This window comes from Balaenoptera acutorostrata, chromosome 19 (assembly GCF_949987535.1).
Source record: "Balaenoptera acutorostrata chromosome 19, mBalAcu1.1, whole genome shotgun sequence".
NCBI lineage: Eukaryota > Metazoa > Chordata > Mammalia > Artiodactyla > Balaenopteridae > Balaenoptera > Balaenoptera acutorostrata.
In genome coordinates, this window is record NC_080082.1 from 63,881,065 (window position 1) to 63,894,449 (window position 13,385).

General features: G+C 48.4%; 1 non-coding gene across 1 annotated transcript; it reads left to right on the forward strand.

The window, feature by feature from the left end:
• Positions 1 to 1,399: 1,399 nt before the first annotated feature.
• LOC103002655 (uncharacterized) lies at positions 1,400 to 10,904 on the forward strand. The gene is made up of 4 exons (XR_003623335.2): positions 1,400 to 1,555; positions 4,170 to 4,301; positions 10,296 to 10,390; positions 10,690 to 10,904. It is a non-coding gene; the product is annotated as an uncharacterized LOC103002655 (transcript).
• The last annotated feature ends 2,481 nt before the right edge of the window (positions 10,905 to 13,385 follow it).

The window sequence follows — 13,385 nt, forward strand, 5'->3', positions numbered from 1 at the left end:
TGTTCCCTTTCCTCCACACCCTCTCCAGCATTTATTGTTTGTAGATTTTTTGATGATGGCCATTCTGACCGGTGTGAGATGATATCTCATTGTAGTTTTGATCTGCATTTCTCTAATGATTAATGATGTTGAGCATTCTTTCACGCCTTTTTATTTTTATTTTTGCATCCACAGGTCTCTTGGAGAGTCTGAAGAAAGCTATAGAGACTTGCACTGTCTGATATGAAAGCCACTAGCGGTGTAGGGCTCTTTGACACTTGAAACATGGCTTGTCCAAACTGAGATGTACTGTGAGTACAAAATAGACCCCGGATTTCAAAGACGTAGCACGGAAGAGAGAATGTAAACTACCCGTTGATGATATTTATATTAATTACATGATGACATGATAATGTTTTGGATATACAGTCGAGCTCATCATCGGCGGATTCCATATTTGCAAATTTGCCTACCCACTAAAAATGCTCCTGTGACCCCTGAATCTAGAGCACAGTGCTTTCGCGGGCATGCACAGAGCAGCCAACAACGGGAGTCTCTGACACATGTTCCCAGCTAAGGTTGAACAAACTTGCATCCTGTAAACGAGTGTCCTTTTTGCAGTATTGCGCTATTTCTTGGTGATTTTACATTTTCAAACGCCTCCCCAAACATAAAGCCCAAGTGCTGTCTAGTGTCCTAAGCGTAAAACGGCTGGGATGGGGCTTATGGAGAAAATGCATTTTAGATAAGCTTCCTTTGGGCATGAGTTACAACACTGTTGGCTATGAGTTTAATGTCAGTGAGTCAACAATATGCATTAGACAAGGTGCCTTTAAGCAGAAATACACATAAAACAAGGTTATGTATAAATCAGTTAACAACAACAACAACAAAATTGTGACGAAAGTCTGGTAGGCAACTAATCCCGTATTTCCCCCCGGGGCAGTGGCTCAGGATCAGTTATTCAGTGTTCACTATGCCGTTATAGACCATCACTACCGTGAATAAGGAGAATGAACTATATTGAGTGATGCCAATAAAAAGAATATACTGTATTGAGTGAACTAAAACATTTTATCAAAATTACTTTCACCTTGTTTCTCTTTCACTTTTGTAAAAATGGAAACATAGGATTTAGCAGACAACATCCAGGTTTACGGTCCCTGCCAGATCTCTCTAGAAATCTAGAGACAGTGGGCTCAGAATCAGGGCATTCTCCATGTCCACTGGGCTGCAGGCCAGGGGTCTGGCTGCATCCGCTCCCATGTGGACCCTCACCCCCGCTTCCTGCCCGACTCCAGTCGCTCCCCCTAGAGTGAGCCCCCATCACCCCCCCGAAGGCATCTTCCTAACACTCAGAGATATCCTTTGTCCCTCAGCTCTCAGTTGCACCCCCTGGCTCCTCGTGCGTCACCTTTGGGAAGGAATCCAAGCTGCCCAGCCTGGCCTCTGAGCTCTCCCCACCTTATCTGCCGCTCCTCCCCATCTCACCGAACACCCCAGTCACAAGGAGGGACTCACGGTTCCTGGAGACACCCTGGATTCTCTCTCCCTCTCCTCGGGAAATGTGCATGAGGTGAGGAGGTTGACGGATGGCCGAGTGAAGGCCGTGTGTCATGACTTCATAAATCCCGCGTGCTTAGCGATAATTATAGCTAGTACTTACTGAACTCTGCGTATTACCGGCCCCTGTGCTAATCCTCGCTGCAGCGGGGAGAGGTAGGTCCTATTATTAGCTCCGTTTTATAGTTGAGGAAAGGGAGGCTCGCCGAGATTCAATCTCCTGCCCAGTGTCCCGCTGGGGGTCAACGGCGGAGTCGGGGCTCCCACGGGGACAGTTGGGCTCCGCGCTTCACACTCTGGGCCTGTCTGCTGGGCTGTGTGTCTGCGGGCCAGGAGCTGGGGACACGTGTGTGTGTCGAGGGTGCTGACTGTTCTTGTTTCCATTCAAATGCAACACGCGTTTCCTGGGGCCTGAGGTGACGCGCAGAGGAGCAGATAGGTTCTGTCCTCGCGGGAGGAATCTGGGAGGAGTGTGGAGGGTGTCGAGGACAGGGGTGCAGGCAGCTATGAAGCAGGGTGTTACCTGCTCTAACGGAGGTAACTCTGAAAGGTCCTGATGGGGCAACGGGTGGAGGAGAAAGAGGCTTCTGAGCAGAAGCCGGTCGTGACTGGGACCCAGACAAAAACAGATGAGTTACGGGACTTCCCTGGCGGTCCAGTGGTTAAGACTCGTGCTTTCAGCTGCCGTGGGCCCGGGGTTTGATCCTGGTCGGGGAACTAAGATCCCACAAGCCAGGCAGGGTGGCTAAAAAAAAAAAAAGAAAAAGGAAAAGAAAAGAAAAGAAAAACCGGATTAGTTACATTTAACTATGGAGCACTTGCCCGCTAGGGTGTATCCAACAGGGTTGCAGGTTCTGGGCACACATCAGAGAGCCAAGGGAACAACTGCCACCCTCAGAGGCAAATCTCAGAGACGGGGAGGGGATGAGTGGTGGCCCAGGGGATGGGTCACTGGCGGGGCGGTGGTGAGATGCCTAAGGGGTGCGGTGCTTCTTTTCAGGGTGATGGAAATGTTCTCAAAGTGATCGTGCTGATGGTCACACAACTCTGTGACAGCACCAAAAGCTCCCAAGCTGTACATTTTAAATGGGCATGTTGTGGAGTATGGGAATTATATCTCAATAAAGCTATAAAAAAATCCCCGTCCTGGCAGAGCACACATTCTAATCAGAGGCCCCAGCGACCTGACGTATTGGACACCCAGATCATTTTAACACACTCCCCTCCTGTACGTAACAGAATGATTTTCAGTCATTATCATGGAAGAACCATCAGCATCCTTCTGGATTTGTGTTTTTTCTTTCTTTTTTTAATTAATAAACTTATTTTTCAGAGCTTTTAGGCTGACAACAAAATTGAGTGGAAGGGGACTTCCCTGGTGGTCCAGTGGTAAAGAATCGCCTTCCAATGCAGGGGACGTGGGTTCGATCCCTGGTCAGGGAACTAAGATCCCACATGCCACAGGGCAACAAAGCCTGCACGCCACAACTACTGAGCTTGGGCGCCTCAACTAGAGAGCCCGTGTGCTGCAAACTACAGAGCCCACCTTTTCTGGAACCCATGCACCACAGCTACAGAGCCCACGTGCCCTGGAGCCTGCGTGCCACAACTAGAGAAGAGAAAACCCGCACGCCACAACTAGAGAGAAGCTGGCGCATTGCCATGAAGACCCCATGTGCCTCAACGAAGTTCCCGCGTGCTGCCACTAAGACCCGATGCAGCCAAAAATAAATAAAATAAATAAATTTAAAAAAATAAATCTTAAAAAAAAAATTGAGTGGAAGGTACAGAGATACACCCCCTGACCCCACCCATCATAGCCTCCCTGTTACCAACATCCCCACCAGTGGTACATTTGTTACAATCGATGAACCTATATTGACACCTCATTATCACCCAAAGCTCATAGTTGACATTAGGGTTCACTCCTGGTGGTGTACATTCTATGGGTTTGGACAAATGTATCATGACATGTATCCACCACTACAGTATCATACAGAGTATTTTTTGCTGCCCTAAAAATCCTCTGTGGTCCAACTGTTCATACCTCCCCTGCCATCTCCTGGCAACCCCTGATCTTTTTACAGTCTCCATAGTTTTGTGTTTTCCAGAGTGTCATATAGTTGGAATCATACAGCACGTAGCCTTTTTAGATTGGCTTCTTTCACTTAGTCGTATGCATTCAAGGTTCCTCCATGTCTTTTCATGACTTGATAGCTGATTTCTTTTTTTTTTTAATTAATTAATTAATTTATTTATTTTTGGCTGCATTGGGTCTTTGTTGCTGCGCACAGGCTTTCTCTAGTTGTGGCGAGTGGGGGCTGCTCTTCATTGCGGTGCGCGGGCTTCTCATTGCGGTGGCTTCTCTTGTTGCAGAGCATGGGGTCGTGGCACGTGGGCTCAGTAGTTGTGGTTCGCGGGCTCAGTAGTTGTGACTCACGAGCTCTAGAGTGCAGGCTCAGTAGTTGTGGCGCACGGGCTTAGTTGCTCCGCGGCATGTTGGATCTTCCCGGACCAGGGCTCAAACCCGTGACCCCTGCATTGGCAGGTGGATTTCTTTTTATCACTGAGTAATCTTCCATTGTCTGGATGTAGCACAGTTTATTTATCCATTCATCTCTTGACAGACACCTTGGTTGCTTCCAACTTTGGGCAGTTATACATAAAGCTGCTATGAACATCCATGTGCTGGTTTTTGTGTACGTGAGTTTTTGACTTATTTGAGTGGATACCAAGGAGCACGATTGCTGGATCATATGGTAAGATGATGTTAAGTTTTGTAAGAAACTCTCCCATATATAACAAATAATTTATCATCCTTTTCTGGATTTGTTACATTTGAAATGTATATATATGTATGTGTGTGTATTTAAATATATGTATTTACTTATTTTTTTATTTTTGGCTGTGTTAGGTTTTCGTTGCTGTGTGTGAGCTTTCTCTAGTTGCGCTGAGAGGGGGCTACTCTTCATTGCAGTGCATGGGCTTCTCATCGCGGTGGCTTCTCTTGTTGCGGAACATGGGCTCTAGGCGCGCCGGCTTCAGTAGTTGTGGCTCGCGGGCTCAGTAGTTGTGGCTCACGGGGTCTAGAGCTTAGGCTCAGTAGTTGTGACACATGGGCTTCGTTGCTCCGCAACATGTGGGATCTTCCTGGACCAGGGCTCGAACTGGCGTCCCCTGCATTGGCAGGCGGATTCCTAACCACTGCGCCACCAGGGAAGCCCTAAGTATATTTATTTAAAACGCCATGGTAACATTTGCAGCAAATGCTCAGAACTTAGACCAACAAAAGATATTTTGCAGGGAAGCACTGACCTTGTTTGCAATTGCCTGTGTGTGGTAAAAGTGAAAAGCGGACCAAACCTTTAATGGGTTTTATTCTTGCTTTTATATCTTCTGGGTGCAATATTCCCTTCCTACCTGCATCTAGGGCAGAACCCTTCCACAGTCCCCACCACGGAACGGCACTGAGGGGAGGTTCCACTTGACACCAAGTGGATAGGCAGAAATCAGGAAGTGGGGAAATGGGGACCCTTAGGCAGTGCTGGGGGTGTGTGTAGACTGGTGTGTCCTTCCGGGGAGCGAGATGGAAGACATCCCCAAGTGTGCGGACTCCCCTTCTGGGTGAACACCCTGTGCTGGTGACCTTCCGTTTGTCCATCTCTCTCCTCTCGGTCCGGGTCATCCCTGCTGACTGCGTTACCTCGGCTGCATCTGGCTTCTTCTTGGGTTCAGCCACTGGAAGGTGTCAGCAGGTTGTCGGTCAGAGGTGGGAGGAGTGCAGGACATGTGTTAGGGCTCCCAGGTCCCTCCTGGCCAGGCTGCCAGCGTGGCAGCGGCACTGACCTTGAGCAACTCGCTTCATCTTTCTGAGCCTCAGTTTCTCCCTCTGTCAAGTACGGTTGAGGCATGTTATACTCCTCCCCTCATTCGTGTGTTGGACGATTATTTGCTGTGTATCTCTATCCCCACTCTAAAGACATGCAAAGAGGCTCAGAGAAAGAATTCATCAGACGATTTAACAAGAACAACAAAAAGGCAAGCACCTACTGTGTGCTAGGCTGTGCTCTAGGCTATAGGAACCCAGCGGGAAAACCCAGCCACAGTTTGCACCCTGGAAGATGACACATGTAGGTAGGGATGGTTTATGGGTTGAAGCCCTAACCCCCAACACCTCAGAACACGACCTTATTTGGAAACAGGGTCATTGCAGGTGTAATTAGTTAAGAGGCGGTTGTACTGGAGAAGATGGGCCCGAATCCATTACTGCTGGTGCCCTTTCAGTAAGACAGCCAAGCGAAGACAGCAACGCATGGAAGAACACGACGTGACGAGGAAGGTGGCGATCAAAGTGACGCATCTATAAGCCAAGGAAGTCAAGGATTGTTGGTCAACCACCAGAAGCCAGAAGGAGGTAAGGCAGTTTCCCGTGCAGGTCTCCGAGGGAGCACGGCCCTGCCCGCACATGATCTTGGACTTCCAGCCTCCAGAGCTGTGAGACAGTACGTTTCTGTTGTTGTAAGCCACCTGGTTCGTGGTACTTTGTTATGGCAGCCCTAGCAAACCAAATACAGATGGATAACCTTGTAGCAATTAAGTAATCAAAGAAACCAACTCACTTTGGCAGTGAGTGCCCTGAAGGAAACAAAACAGAGAGATTGCATTTGTTTTCTGTGCTGGTAACAAATTAGCACAAATGTAGCAGCTTAAAACAGTACCCGCAGGACTTCCCTGGTGGTGCAGTGGTTAAGAATCTGCCTGCCAATGCAGTGGACACGGGTTCGAGCCCTGGTCCGGGAAGATCCCACATGTCGTGGAGCAACTAAGCCCGCGAGCCACCACTACTGAGCCCGCATGCTGCAACTACTGAAGCCCACGCGCCTAGAGCCCGTGCTCTGCAACAAGAGAAGCCACCAAAATGAGAAGCCCGTGCACTGCAACGAAGAGTAGCCTCCGCTCGCCTCAACTAGAGAAAGCCCGCGCGCAGCAACGAAGACTGAATGCAAACACAGCACCTGCTATTAGCTCACAGCTGTGAGTCAGGAGCTTAGGCTGGCTTGACTGGGTTCTCTGCTTGGGGTAGACAAGGAGGTTCCCGCCTCCTTGCTGGCTGTGGGCAGAATCCGCTCTGTTTTCAGAGGCTGTCTGCATTCCTTGTCGTGGGATCCCCTCCACCTTCAAAGCCAGCAACGGAGAATCTCCCTCCTGTTGAACGCCCCTCATGCTTTGAGTCTCTTTTTCCGGGAAGAGCCCCGTCTCTCTTGGAGGGTCACCTGATGAGGCAGGCCCACAGAAGACCCAGTTCCTATCTGAGATGTGGAACCTTAGTCCCAGCTGCACTGTCCCTTCACAGCAGCACCTAAATCAGCGTCTGACTGAATAATTGGGAACAGGTGTGTATTCACCCAGGGAGCAGGGATCTTGGGGCCGTCTTACCTGGGCCTATGACAGGGGATCGCTAGAGAAACATGGGATGCAGGGTGGGCCTCCTGGAGGAGGGGTGAGGGGGTCTTCCCAGGCAAAGAGGCTCACCCGTCCCAGGCCACGAGGTGAGATAGCTGGCCTGTGCTAGGAACCAGCAGAGTTGTTGAGGAGATGAAACCAGAAAATGCGTGTGAAGTGCCTGACACCAGCGAAGGGGCAAGATAATAAATAGTAGCTACACTTATCCCATTATTAGAAATCTGGAGGCCGCCCAGCTCTTGCGAGCTCTCTCCCTCTCTCTCTCTCTCTCTGGCCCTCCTTCTCCCGGTGACCTTGGGTGGGTCACGTCCCTGATTCCACAGCGGGGTCCACTAACACCCCGCTCCCTCCTCGAGACGAAAGAGCTGATTCAGGAGGAGGGCAAAGGAGGGCAGCTGGGGCTAGCGCAGCCGGGTAAGTGGCAGCAAATATTTATGGAGCTCGGGTCGGTGCCAGGCACAGTGCCGGGCGTGGCGAGATAAGGGGCTGTGGAGGCGTGGGGACTTGGCCTCGGAGGCTGAATTCCAAGCCGCCCGCCCAGGGGGCCGGGAGCAGGGGGAAGAAACTGCTGTGGGGCTGGTGCCTGGGAAAGGTGGGTGTAGCTCTGCCTGGCTGGATGACCGCGGGCAGGTGGCAACCCCCTTGACGCCTCAGAGCCCCTCGCGTGCTCGGGTCCCCAGCTCCTCTGGACCAAGTCGTCAACTCCTCCGCCTCAAAAGCCCTCCTTGGTCACCCGGCTGAAGTCACATCTCCCATCACACGCTGGCCAGAAGCTCCTGCTTGTTGCTCAGCACTGCTTCTCTCTCTCTCTCTCTCTCTTTTTAGTTTTGATTTTATTTTTTTACTGACGTATAGTTGATTTACAATGCTGTGTTAGTTTCAGGTGTACAACAAAGTGCTTCAGTTACACACACACACACACACACGCATATCTATTCTTTTTCAGATTCTTCTCCCTTATCGGTTATCACAAGATACGGAGCTCCCTGTGCTTGTTTCACTATGATGACACCTGGCATCCAAACCCAGGTGGGCTTCAGTGAAATACATAATGTGACATTGGACTATAATAGAGACTATTTATATGAGATAAGGTTGTAGTTGACTATCACCCGCAGTATAAAGGAAACCTCTGTGAATCCATACGGATACAAATAAATGATTGGGACTTCCCTGGCGGTCCAGTGGTTAGGACTCCGAGCTTCCACTGCACGGGAGACAGGTTCCATCCCTGGTTGGGGAACTAAGATCCCGCAAGATGCGTGGCATGGCCAAAACAAAAAAGACCACACACACACAAAAAAACAAACAAATGATTGAATAAATAAATAAACAGGGTAAGGAGAAGGGACAGAATTCGCCAGAAGTGTATCTGGATACTTCCCCTCCAGAAGGTGCAGCTTTCTTCCCCTCCCCTCCACGTGGGCCGCTGCTCAGCGACTTGCTTACGAAGAGTAGAGTCTGGAACAGGGAAGGCGCCACTGCACAGCGTGGAAACCACCAGGTGAGGCAGGTTAACGTCTTCAGTGATAGTCACGTGGGTAACGCGCAGCCCGGGAGCGCTGGGCACGTGGGCGTGGCCTTTCCTCCAGGGATGCCTCAAAACGGCCAGGGTCATGAACGACCAAGACAAGCCTGAAAGGTGACCACAGACCAGTGGAGATTCAGGAGGCAGGAAGTAAGGCCACAGTGGTGTCCTGGGTGGGATCCTGGGACAGAAAGCTATTAGGGACGACGAGTAAAATCTGAGGAAAGGGTTGCATCTGCCAGTATTGGTTGCTTGGTTTGGGATGGTAGGGACACGATAACATTTGGGGAACCTGGGTCAGGGGCACACAGGACGGCTCTGACCATCGTAGCAACTTCTCTGTAAATCTAAAAACGATTCTAAAAGAAAAAGTTTGTTTAAGAAGAAAGCCAGGCAGGCATAAGAGGACCTCTGCTCCCACTCTCTACCAATCTGTCCTCCAAATGGAAGCCAGAGGGAATCTGTTAAATCAGGAGAGGAATTTGTGCTACTCAGGTGTTCTGTATCTCTCAGAATTCATCAGATGGTAAGGTAACATGCATGCATTTCACGGAATTTAAATTTTATCAAGGACAAGAAGGTTCAATAAATATTTGATATCTTGTTATGTTATGCATGCTGAAGTATTTAGGGGTGATGTGGTCTAATGTTTGCAAATTGCTTTGAAATGAATTTTTAAAGGATAAATGGATGGGGACCGTCTGTATTTCCACTCAGTTTTTCTGTGAACCTAAAACGGCTCTAGATAGTAAAATTTATTTATTTTTAAAAAGATGGAGGACTTCCTTTGTGGCACAGTGGTTAAGAATCCGCCTGCCAATGCAGGGGACACGGGTTAGATCCCTGGTCCGGGAAGATCCCACATACCGCGGAGCAACTAAGCCCGTGCGCCACAACTACTGAGCCTGCGCTCTAGAGCCCATGAGCCACAACTACTGAAGCCCGCGCGCCTAGAGCCCGTGCTCTGCAACGAGAGAAGCCACTGCAATGAGAAGCCCGCACACCACAACGAAGAGTAGCCCCCACTCCATGCAACTAGAGAAAGCCCGCGCGCAGCAACTGAGACCCAACACAGCCAAAAATAAAAATTTAAAATTTAAAAAATTTAAAAAAGAGTTTGCATGCCACAACGAAGACCTGGCACAACCCAATAAGTAAATAAATAAGTATTTAAAAAAAAAAAAAAGGGAAAAGGGAAGTCAAATTATGCCAGCCTCTTGATGAATCCCTTTGGGGCTCTGTCTGCATTTCTTTCTTTTTTTTTTTTTTTTTAAGATTTTTTTTGGTGTGGACAATTATTTTTTAAAGACTTTATTGAATCTGTTACAATATTGCTTCTGTTTTACGTTTTGGTTTATTTGGCCGTGTGACATGTGGGATCTTAGCTCCCCGACCAGGAATTGAACTTGCACCCCCTGCACTGGAAGGCAAAGTCTTAACCACTGGACCACCAGGGAAGTCCCTCTGTCTGCATTTCATTTGGAGAAGAAACCAGAGTCTTTGCGAGTTGCTACTGGATCTGGACCCCCATCCCCCCCCTCCACTCAGGCTGGCCTCTCTGCCCCCTGAACACGCTGGTCACGTTCCCACCTCAGGACCTGTGCATCCACTGTGCACCTCCCCTGGGACATGTCCCCAGTTACCTGCGAGGCTCCCCCCTTCGGCTCCTGTTCGGACAGGCCTGCAGTTCCCACCCCACCCCCTCCTTGTCCTTCATCACTTACTTGCTCACTGCGTTTTCACGTCTGTCTCCTCCCACCAGGATGGATGCCCCACGTGGGGAGGGATTTGTGTCTGTTTCATTAGCCGGTGGGTGATCAACACCTAGGACGGTGCCCAGCCCGGAGTGGGAGTTCGGTAAGTATTTGTTGAATTGATGTCCTAAGTATATTTGTTTATCTGCATCTCTTACCAGAATGTAACCTTGTTTGCTTGTCCACTGATGTTTCTCCTACCTGTAAGCACATGTTGCTGAATGAATGAATGAATGAATGATGAGTGAACAAGGTTAGGGTGAATCCTTGTATAAGGGGTTAAGAGCACAGGCTTTGGCATGGGTAACAACCCAGACTTTGATTGGTGTCTGAGATTGGGGAGGGAAGATGCCGTCTTGTGGGACTGACCCCTTCATCTGTGGGATCTGACATCATCCACAGGTAGACGGTGTCAGAACTGAACCGAACTGTAGACACCCAGCTTTGCTGCGGAATTGCTCGATGTGTGACCAAATGTCACACACACATTTGGTGACCGGAAGTGTCAGAGGTGAAGTATTCCGTGAGTAGTGTTGTAGGAGAGTAGAGAAGGAAAACGGAAGAGTTCTTCTTTGCATACCTGGAGTAGTCATATTCATAGGGACAGAAAGTAGAAGGGTGGTTGCCGGGGGCCGCATGGAGGGGGAACAGAGAGTTACTATTGTTTAATGGGGACAGAGTTTCAGTTGGGGACGGTGAAAATGTTCTGGAGATGGAGGATGGTAATGGTTACAGGACAATAGGAGTGTCCTTAATGCCACTGAACTGTACACATAAATGGTTAAAAAAGGTAAATTTTATGTTATGTTTTACCTCAATAAAAAAAGAACTGGGAAAAAAAAAAAAAAAAAGAGCACAGGCTTTGGGACCACAATGCCCAGGATCATATCCAGATCTGCTACTTACTAGCTGTGTGACCTTGGGCAAGTCATTTCACATCTCTGTACTTGAGTTTCCTTCTCAGGAAAACAGAGCCCCCTTGGGAAGCCCTCATGCATTGCTGGTGGGATGGTAAGTGGAAAATAGTCTAGCAGTTTCTTAAAAAGTTCATCGTGGGGGCTTCCCTCGTGGTGCAGTGGTTGAGAATCTGCCTGCCAATGCAGGGGACACGGGTTCGAGCCCTGGTCTGGGAAGATCCCACATGCCGCCGAGCAACTAGGCCCGTGAGCCACAATTACTGAGCCTGCGCGTCTGGAGCCTGTGCTCCGCAACAAGAGAGGCCGCAACAGTGAGAGTCCCGTGCACCGCGATGAGGAGTGGCCTCTGCTCGCCGCAACTAGAGAAAGCCCTCGCATAGAAACGAAGACCCAACACAGCAATAAATAAAATAAATTAAAAAAAAAATTTCTTCCATCCTTAACTCCAAAAAATAAAATCCAAAGGAAACAAAGAGAATTGGTTTAAAAAAAAAAAAAAAGTTCATCGCAAACTTCCCACACACTCTGGCAATTCCGCTCCTGGGAATCTGCCCAAGAGAAACAGAAGCATACGTCTACAGGAAGACTTGTACACACGTGTTCATAGCAGCACTATTTATAAGAGCCAAAGAGTAGATACAGCCCAAACCCCCATCAATGATGAACTGATAAAAAAAAATGTGGTCTGTTCATATAATGGAATATTATTCAGCCATATAAGTAATAACGTGCTGTTACAATTTACAACATGGATGGACCTTGAAGACATTAAGTGAAAGAGGCCAGATACAAAAGGCCACATATTGTATGATCCATGTCTATGAAGTGTGCAGAAAAGGCAAATCTGTAGAGACAGAAAGTACTTTAGTGGCTGCCTGGAACTGCAGGTGGAAACGGGACGTGATGATTAATGAGCACAAGAGATCTTACTGGGGTGATGGAAATGTTCTAAAATTGGATTGTGGTGATAGTTGCACAATCCTGTGAATTTACTAAAAATTATTGAATGGTACACTTAAAATGAGTGAATTCTGTGGAATGTAAACGATACCTCAACAAAGCTGCTTAAGAAGAAAAAAACAGAGCCCATAATAGTATCTATCTAATGATGCCTGTTGTGAAGATTAAGTGAGCTAATCCACGTAAATCCCCTCAGAAAGAGATGTAGGGTAAATACTCAAGAAATGTGTTTTGTATTATTATTAACAAGTGTGTTGAGATCGTCCACGTAAGATGCTCACCACAGGGGAAGACAAGCAATAGAGTTAGATTCAAGAACACCACTACTATTGCTTCATAATAATATGAATTACTTGGTTATTTTACCATTTCCTGTGTCTGTCCCACGTACGTGGGCCTCAGTTTTCTTATCTGCAAAATGGGAGCACTGGGCTCCATCTCTAAGGCCCTTTTCTTGCCATAAGTTCTGTATTTTTTTCTAGGAATGTTTCTCTTCGGATGTGGCATGTCAAGGTTGAGGAAGCGTATGGGGTGGCGGAAGGTGGTGGGCAAACCTGTAGTGGCATGGGGTGCCTTGGGGCTTGGAGACCAGGATGTGTGTGTGTGTGCGGGGGGAGCTGGAAAGGTGGGTTGTGTGGCTGGGAGCTGATTGTGAAGGTCATATGAGCCTGATGTAGGGTTCAGGGCATGGAGCTGGTCCAGCCTAGGTTCAAATCCAGTGCCCACCAGTTCCTAGGTATGGGATTTTGGACAAGAGACTTCCGCTCTGAGTGCTGTTTCCACCTCTGGAAAATGGTGAGGATGTTTCCCATCAAGAACTAGGATTCCCTGAGATCATATTTATAGCAACCTGGGAGAATAATAATAACAAAGCAACAACAGCAAAGACCTCCTCCCAGGTGCCAACCATTGTCTTCAGCTCTTTCCACAAAGTAACCTTTTTTTTTTTTTGGCTGCGCTGCCTGGCTTGTGGGATCTTAGTTCCGCGACCAGAGATCAGAGATCAAACCTGGGACCTCGGCAGTGAGAGTGCGGAGTCCTAACCACTGGACCGCCAGGGAATTCCCCAAAGTAACCCTTTAATATGAAGGACTCAATTCATATTAGTGATCACAGAAGTAGGACAAGTGCCTTCTTAGCTTTAATCCTCAGTTTGCCCCTTCTATAAATGGGGCTGTATAAACGCCTCCCTCAATGAGTTTTGTCCATGAGACTGTGCTG